General features: G+C 45.5%; 1 protein-coding gene across 2 annotated transcripts in view; it reads left to right on the top strand.

The window, feature by feature from the left end:
* The first annotated feature begins 7,926 nt into the window (after positions 1 to 7,926).
* The window catches only part of N4BP2 (NEDD4 binding protein 2), a 100,126-nt gene continuing 95,795 nt past the window's right edge, over positions 7,927 to 12,257 (top strand). Inside the window, exon 1 of one of the 2 annotated variants that reach the window (XM_009447528.5) lies at positions 7,927 to 8,221. The gene's annotated coding sequence lies outside the window, so the exon portion shown is untranslated. The remainder of the gene's footprint in view (positions 8,222 to 12,257) is intronic. The other variant, XM_063808736.1, reaches the window with a different exon arrangement.

Consider the following 12,257-nt stretch of genomic DNA (forward strand, 5'->3'; position numbering starts at 1 on the left):
GTGGTGGTGCACATCTGTAATCCCAGCTACTCGGGAGGCTGAGACAGGAAAATCCCTTGAACCCAGGAGGTGGAGGTTGCAGTGAGCCGAGATTGCACCACTGCTCTCCAGCCTGAGCGACACAGTGATACTGTCTCAAAAAAAAAAAAAAAAAAAAACTGGTACATTAGCCTGGCATGGTGGTTTGTGTTTGTAGTCCTGGCTACTTGGGAGGCTGAGGCAGGAGGATAGCTTGAGCCCTAGAAGTTAGGCTGTAATGAGCTGACATCGTGCCACTGCACTCTAGTTTGGGCAATAGAGCAACATCCTGTCATGAAAAATAAATAAATATATAAAATTGGTTCAGTGAAAAGTCTCTTCATCCTCTTTCCTCTAGCCACCATTTGCTTTCTCAAAAGCAATTAATGGAGCAGTTTGTTCTATCTTCTTCTTGAGATATTCTATGTATATGTGATAAAATCCATCCATCCATCCATCCATCCATCCATCCATCCATCCCATTCATCATCATATCTATCTACCTACCTACCTATCTATATTTATCTATCTTTTCCTCCTCTCCATTTTTTTTACACTAATGGCAGCATACCATACACACAGTGAGCAATATATCTTGGAGATGGTGCAGTATGAACATTTAGAGTGACATCATCCTTTTATACTGTGGCATTCTGCTCTTTTCATGTAACATACTGCATTTAACCAGTTCCCTGTAGGTGGGCATTTAGGTTTTTCCCCCATCTTTTGCTATATTACAAACAATGCTGCACATATGTAATTTAAAAATATGCTTAAGAGTAATTTGTATTTCTTTTTCTGTGAGCAGTCTTTTTTATAATGTGTCCATTTTTTACTATTGGGTCGTTAGTCTTTTCCTTATTGATTTCTACATGTTTGTATATTAGAGAAATCAGCCCTTTGTCTCTGATGTGAATTGCATTTTTTCTTGTTTATTATTTGTATTTTGATTTTACTAATGGTCTTTGTCCCAATTCTAAAATTTCCCTGGAAGAGACTAATTGGATTAAAACACCCACTCTTGGTTAACTGTGGTGAAGGAAGTAGAGTGATTTTTCAAAACCCCGGAGTCTGGTCCTGTAGAATTGGGGGAAGAGGGTACAACTGACCAGGAAATTGTAAGCTAGGAAGGTACCCTAAAAGGAGTTTAGTACATTTCAATGTGTAAGGTATGTTTTCTAGTTACTGTGGATACATATTTTGTCTAGGGGAAGAGAGTTCACAGTTTTAGCAAAGATACAGACCAACAAATAATCATCACTGCAATTAAGAGAAGTACACAGACATTGCTGTGGGCATAGAAGAAATCATTCTCTTTGGGAGGCCAAGGTGGGAGGATCACTTGAGCCCAGGAATTTGAGACCAGCCTGGCCAACATGGTGAAACCCTGTCTCTATGAAAATACAAAAAAATTAGCCAGGTGTGATGGTACACGCCTGTAATCCTAGCTACTTGGGAGGCTGAGGCAGAATTGCTTGAACCTGGGAGACAGAGGTTGCAGTGAGCCAAGATCATGCCACGGCCCTCCAGCCTGGGTGACTCTCAAAATAAATAAATAAATAAATAAATAAAATAAATAAATAAATAAATAAACCATTCTATTTGGGGCATCCAGAAAAGCTTTACAGGATAAAAGGGCATTTGGGTTGGGTTGTAAACACAAATGAAAGTGAATGACTAGGTTAGCCAATGGTTCAACATCCCTGGAAAGGATGTATTGTGAGGTGTGTGATTGTCTCAAATAGAGGAGTAATATAACTGACAGAAGAATGTTAGCAGGTATGGTTACAGGATGTATAGTTTCCCTATTGGCAAGTGATATGAAAACTTGGCTGGGTGCGGTGGCTCATGCCTGTAATCCCAGCACTTCGGGAGGCCGAGGTTAGTGGATCACCTGGGGTCAGGAGTTTGGAGATCAGCCTGACAAACATGGTGAAACTCCGTCTCTACTAAAAATACAAAAATTAGCCGGCTGTAGTAGCAGGCGCCTGTAATCCCAACTACTTGGGAGGCCGAGGCAGGAGAATCGCTTGAACCCGGGAGGTGGAGGTTGCAGTGAGCAGAGATCGCGCCACTGCACTCCAGCCTGGGCAACAGAGCTAGACTCCGTATTAAAAAAAAAGAAAAAGAAAACTTACATAAAGCTGGAGCTCCCACAACATGCTTACAGACAAAAGGTATGGCTTCCCGTAAAGTTTCTCACAAAGACACAGAATTGTTGTTGCTATCACACTCAAAGAAGGAGGATTATCCTGGGAATAAGGAAGCTATCCTTGGCATTATCTAGACTTTTTTTTTTTTTATACTGTTTTTGCCAATCCTATCTCCACCCTTTCTTGTCAAGTTTGGAGACTGCCTCATGCCTGTCCATTCATGTACAGAGAAACTGGGTAAAACAAAGGTCAATTTCTCAAGAGCATTTCTCAGGAGACCTACATTTCAGACTTATTTGAGGTCATTTTTGCAGGAGTGGCAGCATTTGGAAGCAGAGGTGAGGGGGTTTGGATTTTATCTTCAAATATGTAGACAAGTGTTTCCTCCAAAATGTGATATAAAATCACACGTCCTGGGATACTCTCTATGAATAAAGGATTTGCGGTCATAAGTTTGGAAATATTTACTAGTATATCCTTTTCTTAGAGTTCCTAGGCACATTGGCATATTAAAAGCTCTGAGAATTTATTCAAAGAAAAAACAGAGTGCAATGAGAAGCCCTTCAGTTTAAAAGCAATGCATAACTATTTATCCCTATTGAGAAAAGCTAGTAGAAATTAGAGGAGCTGTGAAGTTTGTGAGAGGAGAGAGACACAATCAGATTTGGTTTTTCATAAAGTTTTCACTCAGACTGGAATGCCATTGATATTTATTTTTAGAAGTTATCTTTTTTTTTCTTTTCCTTTTTTTTTTGGAGACAGTGTCTCACTCTGTTGTCCAGGCTGGAGTGCAGTGGTGCAATCTTGGCTCACTGCAGCCTTCACCTCCCAGACCCAGGTGATCCTCCCACCTCAGCCTCCTGAGGAGCAGGGACTACAGGCACATGCCACCATGCCCAGCTAATTTTTGCATTTGTTGTAGAGATGGAGTTTCACCATGTTGTCCAGGCTGCGAAAGTTATCTTCTTTTGGTAGATTTTCTTAGTACCCTATTCCTTCCTTTAGGATATTTGTTTCCTTATTATTATTTTAGCAGCCTTTATGCTTGCCTTTTTTTTTTCTCTTTTTTTGAGACAATGTCTCACTTTGTTGTCTAGGCTGAAGTGCAGTAGCGCGATCTCAGCTCACTGCAACCTCTGCCTCCTGGGCTCAAGTGATCCTCCCACCTCAGCCTCCCAAGTAGCTGAGACTGTAGGTCCATGCCACCACACCTAGCTAATTTTTGTATTTCTTGTAGAGATGGAGTTTCCCCATGTTGTCCAGGATGGCACCTTTTATAGATAAATAATTGCACTAAGAAAATTACATTTTCTTTATGATTGAGTCCACTAATATCTGTGAGTAATAACTACTATTTAAGCCTCTTTTATGTACATTTATTATTTTAATTAATCAGAATGTAGCTTTTATGAATGCTATTTGAGAGATGAGAAAACTGAGTATTTGAGAGTTTAAGTAATTTTCCCAAGGTCAGAGCTTGATGCACCCTGGGTTGAGTGTGGTAAAATCTTACATAAAGATAAAACCCATTGATATTTATTTACTTTAGATAATGGCAATATTATCTACTATTCGGTTTCCACTAAATTTAAAATGGAAAAACACAATAATTCCAGCATATGTTGGTCCTACTTTCTTTTAGTAAAGTTCTTGCAACAATACTATTCTTTTTTTTTTGAGATGGAGTCTCACTCTGTCATCCAGGCTGGAGTGCAATGGCACGATCTTGGCTCACTGCAACCTCCACCTCCCAGGTTCAAGCCATTCTCCTGCCTCAGGCTCCTGAGTAGCTGGGACTACAGGCAAGAGCCACCACACTCAGCTAATTTTTGTATATTTGGTAGAAACGGGGTTTCAGCATGTTAGCCAGGCTGGTCTCCATCTCCTGACCTCGTGATCCGCCCGCCTTGGCCTCCCAAAGTGCTGGGATTACAGGTGTGAGCCACTGCGCCTGGTCAACAATACTATTCTTAGTTGGGAATGAAAACAGTGTATTAGCCATTATGTAGAAGAGGAAAAAATCCTGACACAGATTTTCTTGATTTGCCATATGTCTTGTCATAGAGTGATGCTCACTTATTCTTTCACTCAGTAAACATTCATGGAGTGTTTATATTGCACAAGACTGGGAGTTTGACAATGAGGAATACAAGGCTGAATGGGAAACTTCAAGGCAATGATGACTTAGTAAGGGAGATTATAAACACATGAATAAGTGGAATGCTTCAAGTCATAATCCAAGTATAGGAATACAAAGGTGGCACAGATTATTAATATTTTTGGTTGGAAGGAAATCATACCTATGGTCTAAACATAAACACAGACAATCATGTTTAGAATTTAGCTGTTACATAGACCAAAGTTGGACTTAGGTAAATATAAAAGGTTTACTTTTGACGACTTGGCAGTTTTTTTTTTTTACAAAAATCCAAGACATTTCCCAAAATATAAACTTTTTTTTTTTTTTTTTTTTTGAGACGGTGTCTGGCTCTGTCGCCCAGGCTGGAGTGCAGTGACACAATCTTGGCTCACTGCAAGCTCCACCTCCCGGATTCACACCATTCTCCTGCCTCAGCCTCCCGAGTAGCTGGGACTACAGGCGCCCGCCACCACGCCCAGCTAATTTTTTGTATTTTTAGTAGAGACGGGGTTTCACCGTGTTAGCCAGGATGGTCTCCATCACCTGACCTCGTGATCCACCTGCCTCGGCCTCCCAAAGTGCTGGGATTACAGGCGTGAGCCACCGCGCCCGGCCCAAAATATAAACTTTAGTCTTTCCTTAAAGGTAAGTTTTTAATCTAAAATGCCAGGATTCATTTTAACGTATTAAGTAGTAGACATTTTACCATTCCTCAGATTTATCTGGCATTTTAGATATATTGTCACATAATTCTAACAAGACCAATTGTAATAAAACCAACTGGAAGACTGAAGAGAATGTGAGCAAGTGTGGCACCCACAAGATAGTCAATATTTCTTTTTTTGAGATGGAGTCTTGCTCTGTTGCCCAGGCTGGAGTGCAGTGCCGCAATCTCGGCCCACTGCAACCTCAGCCTCCCCAGTTCAAGCGATTCTCTTGCCTCAGCCTCCCGAGTAGCTGGGACCATAGGTGTATGCCACCACGCCCAGCTACTTTTTGTATTTTTAGTAGAGACAGGGTTTCACTATATTGGCCAGGATGGTCTCAATTTCCTGATCTCGTGATCCCATCCACCTGCCTCGGCCTCCCAAAGTGCTGGGATTACAGGCGTGAGCCACTGTGCCAGGCCCTATTCTTAAATGTCTTCTTTGAAATTTAAAGAGACACGGCCCGGTGTGGTGGCTCACGCCTTTAATTCCAGCACTTTGAGAGGCCGAGGTGGGAGGCTCACCTGAGGTCAGGAGTTAGAGGTCAGCCTGGACAACACAGAGAAACCCTTCCTCTATTAAAAATATAAAAATTGGCCGGGTTTGGTGGCAGACGCCTGCAATTCCAGCTATTCGGGGGGCTGAGGCACGAGAATCACTTGAACTCGGGAGGCGTTAAGTTGAAGTGAGCTGAGACTGTGCCACTGCACTCCAGCATGGGCAACAGAGCAACTCTAGTCACCGCACCCCCCCCCAGCCCCCCAAAAAAAAGAAATTTAAAGGGACATGAATTTCAATGAGAACTAGCATGATAACCAAAACCTTTATCCCAGATACTAATCTAATGCTGATTGATGCTTCACCCTTTAAAAGACGTGTTGTACTTTTCCCATTGGCTTAGAATTTGAACCAATAAGAAAGGAGGAAATCTTTATAAATATTCACAACCGAAGGCTGATACTGCGAATGTTGAGTGAAGATTGCTTTGTTCTTCATTCCAGTCTCATTTTCAGAACTTTATGGTATTGATGTTCTTCTTATTGCCATAGTAAACAAACTTTAAAAACATTCAGCTTGGGTGTTGTCTTTGTGGCTTGAAATATATTTTCCAATGTTAAGAAGAGTTTATTTCTTATTGTTCTGACTTAAGATTTGATGAATCCTTAACAGATGTTCAAAGGAAAATAATTTAAATGCTAGTTTTTATTATCATGGTGAACATATTTCAAAAACAAAATATTAATTTCCTCGACATCTTTCAAGTTTATAATTACTAGGGTTCTTTCATTTCTAAAGTGGCATATATTACAGTTTTTAGTCTCTTATAATGGTTGTTTAGAGGCAGAGTTAATGTTAGCTTCTCAGCAACAGCTATTTATCTCTTGAGATTCTGGGTTATTACAATTTTTTGTTTTTGAAATTTAATAAATGCATTAAGGGGTTTTTGTATAGTGATTTTTTTTTAAGGATCAACATGAAGTCTGTGATTTAACACTGGGACTCGAGACCTCTAAATACAAAATTCATACAAAAGGAAAAATTCCCCTATTTTTCTATATGGATGGTTTCATCAGAAAATTTATCTTCTTGAGTTCTCTCCTTATATATTACTAGTTTCTTGAAAAAGCACTACAACGTTCTCATTGTGAATAAGTGTTCCAGTTAGACCTAAACGACAAAAACCACTTGCCCCAAATTTACACTCTGTTTAAATTTACACTCTGTTTACAACTGCCATAACAACCAACAATGTATCTTCGATGCAAAGGGACACTTTGTCATGAGGTTATTTCGCTTCTCTATTCTGGGAAAAACCACTGCACGTGGAATGAAAAGTAATTGCAAAGGGAGGGGACGGAGGAAGTAAAAAACAGGCAAAACCACCACCACTACCATCACCACCACCACCACCAACCAGAAAGCAAAGGTGAAAAATTTGCGTACCCTGAAAACACTAAACATTTCACATCAGAACCCAGAACAAATAAACCAGGGAAAGCAGAGTTGAGAGAAAAAAAATGGTGCAGGCTTGGGGACGGACTCATACTACAGCGGTTCCAAGAGGGAAGAGTACGTCTTTGCTTTTTCTTGGCACCCGAAAACTCAAGCTCGAACTGGGGGCAAAGGCCAGCGGCTGCGGTTCCACCGGCTAAGGCGCACACATTCCCCGAGCTCAGACCGCACGCTGGCAGGGCCGATGGGGCTGGGCGGCCTCCCTCCACCCCGTGGCAGTCGCCTACCCCTTTGTCTCCCCGTGGGGCTCCGAGGCCGCGCGCCTGGAAGCCCCCCGCGGGAGGGCCGCGCGCGAGAAGGCGGGTTCCCGTGCCCGCCGCAGCGGCCACGGCCCTAGTCAGGCAATGCCGAGGCCGGTCGCTCGCCTCGCCGTCCCTCCCAACTTGCAGCCTGGACCCCGCGCGCGTCAGGGCTCGTCCCAGCTCTGCTTTCCTCTCTCCCCTCACCCCGCGAGGCCGACCTTGTGTTTGTTTTGTTTTTTGGGGCTCGGGAGAGTGCCGAGGGCTAGAAACAGCTGTGGTTTACCGCGCCGCTTATTTTGGCAAAAATTCCGGGCCTGTTGCAATGTTCCCCAGCGCCAAACAGCTCCCGCCTTCCCCCCCGGCAGAACCCGACACTCGAAGAAGGGCTTGCTCCTCCAGGGACCCCCTGATAAGAAAAGTGGGGACCACGGCCCGCTCTCGGGCGAGCCTTGGGGGGTGGGCGACCGGAAGCAGCCGAACCGGCCGGGCAGGGCTTGCTCTCCAAAGGGAGAGCGGGAGCGGGAGAGGTGGGAGCGCCCGCGGGCTCAAGTCCCCCGGGCCGCCGCGCCGAGGCGGAGCTCAGGGACGAAGCAGAGGTCGTGGCGGACAGCCGGCGGGCTTGGGGGGGGCGCGGTGGGCGGCGATCCACCTGGGCGACGTGGCAGCCATTGCCGGCGCCTCGAGACCCCTCCCCACCCGGCCGCCCACCCGCCCTCTCGCGGCGGGCTTCTGCGCGGCTGCTCTTCCCCGGCCGGACGGAGAGCGGCAGTGTCTCCCCGCCGGGCGCGCTCGCCGTGTCTCCCCCGCGGCCGCAGCTGCTTGCTAGCCCTGCGCGGCGCGGGAGAGCGCAGTGGCGCCGGCGGGAAAGGGCTGCGGACCTGCGGCGCCGCGTTGTGCGTTCGACGACGCGGCACCGGCTTCGACGCCCTCTGCCCGCTCCAGAAGCAGGTAAAGGCGGCGGGTGGGAGGCAGGGAGGCGGGTCCAAGGTGAGGGCCCTGGAGGTTAGGGGTCCCGGGGCTCCGAGCCGAAGCGGAGGGCCTGAAGCAGCGGCGGGCGGCGCGGCGAGTGAACCCCCAAGCCCTGAATGTGGGGCCCGGCGCGGGCCGCCTCCGAACTGACCCGCGGGCCCGGCTGCCCGGACGGAAGGGAAGTGAGGCGTCGGCGAGAGGCGGGCCCTGGCGCTCAGCCCGAGGCCGGGCGAAGGCGGGGGCCGCGGCCGCTTCCTTGGCCTCCGAGTGCCTGGCGGGCCTCCAGGCCCCAGACACACCCCTCTCGACCCCCCGAGGTTTCCTCCCAGATCTGTTCCCGCCAGGACCTGACCTTGCGCCCCTCCAGGCGCCTTAGGTGTTTGCCAGGCGGAGCCTTCTGGGAACTTCAGGCCACCTTCCTGAGCACATAGTCCTAGCAGAGCCGTTTATTTACTCAGTTCAAGTCCAGACACACAGCCACTCACACGTTCGGATTTTGGAGACTGCGGGGAGACTTTCCCCTCCCCGGCATTTGTGTGTCTTTGGCCCTCGTCCCGCCTCCCCTGCCCCCATCTGCAACTTTGTCCCTCAATGGGACCCTTCTAGAGCCCCTCTCTCATCGGGACTCTCTCTAAGCCGTCCGTTTGGAAATTCATCCTCAATAGAGTGAGTCATCTTAGCGGGGGCACAGTTTATCTCTCATGCGCTTTTGGTTAAAATAGTTTTTTTTTTTTCCCTCCGAAAGAGAGCTAGAGTAATAGAATGTAGATGACAGGTCAGTGTCAGTGTTGGCTTCAAAGGCTCTTCCTTTCGGCGGCAGTCTTTGTAACTAGGATCTGATATTTGTGGCACGGACAGGTTTGTACACATTCTCGCCATGCAGTGGTTGTAATGTCTCCATGGCACAGTTCTGGCTTGAAGGCAGGATTGGCTGCTTTTTCTACTCGACATCTTTGAGCCAATCAGCAAGGGCTGCTTGCCTGGAGACTGGTTAACTCAGTAAAGGTGGCCATTGGTTGAGCTCCTAGAAGAAAATCCTGGAGATGAACCTAGCCTCTCAGAAAACAATGACTGATTTGCAGCTGTATTAAAAAAATGTTTTCTTTTAATCCCAACATCAGCCTTTTCACTCCGTTTTTATTACTTCCAGTGTTTTTCTTTCAAACACCAGCTGTCTTTTGTAACTCGTTTTAACTCTCATCCTTTAATTTTAACTAAAAGACGCGCTTTAGGAAATGTAAACATCGTGCGTTCTCTGTTTTGATAAACGTGGTTCCATCTGCCTTTCTAACATTGTTTACTGCTAAAGGTCAGAAATAAACAGTTTTGAGTTTCGCTGCCAGGACCTTTTATTATTTAAGTGCCGTGCTAGGATGGGGGGTAGGAGCGAGGGGCTGTAGTGGTGGACATGGTGGGAAGAATAGGAAATAAATGGCTGCTCTTTTGCAAGGAGGCTACAATTTAGTTAATGAAAAAAGGCTAACCTGTAAAACAATAAAGAATAAAGCAGTTGAAATCAGCACGCAGTACGTACGAATGCCAGTTTGTGTACTTGTTGACTTTAGTTAATTTGAAGGGGAGATAGAAGTACTGTATTTCATAGAAAAAGTGGGCTTAAGTTATGGTAGAGGCATGTTTTTTCCTTCATTAAAGTATATTAAAGTAGGCATAGTATCTTGTATGTACACAGTAGAAGCTAAATATTATCACTGTAGTTGCATGGTTTTTTTTTTTTGGAATTTATTTTAAATCTAAATACTGTTACATAGTTGCATCTTATTTATTTATTTTTTTGAGACAAGGTCTGGCCATATCGCCAAGGCTGGAGTGCAGTGGCACTATCTCAGCTCACTGCAACGTCTGCCTCCTGGGCTCAAGCCATCCTCCCACCTCGTCCCCTAGAGTAGCTGGGACTAGAGGCGAAAGCCACTACGCCCGGCTAATTTTTGTATTTTTTGTAGAGAGGAGGTTTCGCCATGTTGCCCAGGCTGGTCTCAAACCCCTGAGCTCAAGCAATCCACCTGCCTCCGCCTCCCAAAGTGCTGGGATTACAGGAGTGACCACCACGCCCGCCCGGCCGTTTTAAAACGCTGATTATTTTCCTTTGAAAATCTCCCTTTTCATCATGATTAGCCATGATTATGCATGTTTTTTGATATGCAAAGCAGCAACCATTTATTAGTTAATGAATTTCAGAAAAATAGCTACCTACCTTCTTTGCTTTCCTTTCAGCTTTTTATATGCAAAATCATATTGTAAGCCTTGGGAAGAATCAGTTGTCTATTAAATGCCTTTAGAAGTAGTTTATGTTAGGAATTTAAGAAGAGATTGAGCATTTTTTATGTATGTATGTATGTATGTATTTTGAGACAGAGCCTCACTCCGTCGCCCAGCCTGGAGTGCAGTGGCGCTATCTTGTCTCAGCCTCTGGAGTAGCTGGGATTACAGGTGCTCAACACCACACCTGGCTAACTTCTGTATTTTTAGTAGGGATGGGTTTTTGCCATGTTGGTGAGGCTGGTCTGTAACTCCTGGCCTCAAGTGATCCGCCCGCCTTGGCCTCCCAAAGTGCTAGGATTACAGACATGAGCCACCCTGCCTGGCCTTAGATTGAACACTTTTTTGATACCTACCTTGCCTGATAATGAGTAAGCATACATCAAGCCATGTATCATTATCAACCTCATTGCCCTCGTCCTCATAGTAATGAAGTGGCTTATGTGTATGTACACACACATGCACACCAGGTGCTGTTTTAAGCACTTTGCTATGTGATTGTATTTAATTCTTACAACTCTGAGATTTGCAGTATTCTTACAGGGGAGGAGACAGAGACTGAGAAGTATTAAGAAAGTTGCTGAAAGTTACCCAACTAGTGTGTGGGAGTGTTATGTATGTATCAGGTAGGTTTCAGTCAAACTTAGATCTTTGTGACCCAAAACTTTATTCTTTTTTTTTTTTTTTCTTTTTTTAAAGAGACAGGGCCTCACTATGTTGCTCAGGCTGCTCTTGAACTCCTGAGCTCAAGCAGTCCTCCTGCCTCAGCCTCTCAAGGCGCTGAGATTACAGGCGTGAGCCACTGTGCCTGCGCCTTGGGAAGAGTATTTTACTTTCTTACCTATCTCAGCATTGCCCTCCAGAAATTATTTTATTAGAACTGTACATCTAGATTGTGGTTAATCAATTCTATCTGAGCTCTCATACTTCATTTATTTTTTTTGAGATGGAGTCTCGCTGTGTTGCCCAGGCTGGAGTGTGATGGTGCCATCTTGGCTCACTGCAACCTCTGCCTCCCGGGTTCAAGCAATTCTCCTGCCTCAGCCTCCCAAGTAGCTAGGATTACAGGTGCACACGATCACGCCCGGCTAATGTTTTTATTTTGAGTAGTGACGGGGTTACACCTTGTTGGTCAGGCTGGTCGTGAACTCCTGACCTCAGGTGATCCACCCACCTTGCCCTCCCAAAGTGCTGGGATTACAGGCATGAGCCACTGTGCCCGGCCGCACATACTTTAAAAATTAAAAGAGGCTTTAATAAATTTATGTGGCTAAGTAGCTAGATTTTTTTTTTTTTTTTTGAGACAGGGTCTCCCTCTGTTGTCCAGGTTGGAGTGCAGTGGCATGATTATAGCTCACTGTAGCCTTGAATTCCTGGGCTCAAGGGATCCTCTTGCAACAGCCTCCCGAGTAGCTGGGACTATAGGCACATACCGCTGTGCCTGGCTCATTTTTAAAATTTTTTTGTAGAGACAGGGTCTCGCTGTGTTGCCTAGGCTGGTCACAAACTTGTGGGCTCAAGCAGTCTTCTCACTTCAACCTCCCAAGTTGCTGGGAATATGGGCCCGAGCCATCACGCCTGGCCTGTTTTTCTAAACGTGGATTGTATGAGCATATCCTTTGATCATGTATTAGCTGCTTTTCTTTTCTTTTCTTCTTCTTTTTTTAAAATTTAAATTGAGACGGGGTGTTGCCATATTGCCCAGGCTGGCCTCAAACTTCTGGGCTCAAGCGATCCT

This window comes from Pan troglodytes, chromosome 3 (genome assembly GCF_028858775.2).
Source record: "Pan troglodytes isolate AG18354 chromosome 3, NHGRI_mPanTro3-v2.0_pri, whole genome shotgun sequence".
NCBI classification, from domain to species: Eukaryota; Metazoa; Chordata; class Mammalia; order Primates; family Hominidae; genus Pan; species Pan troglodytes.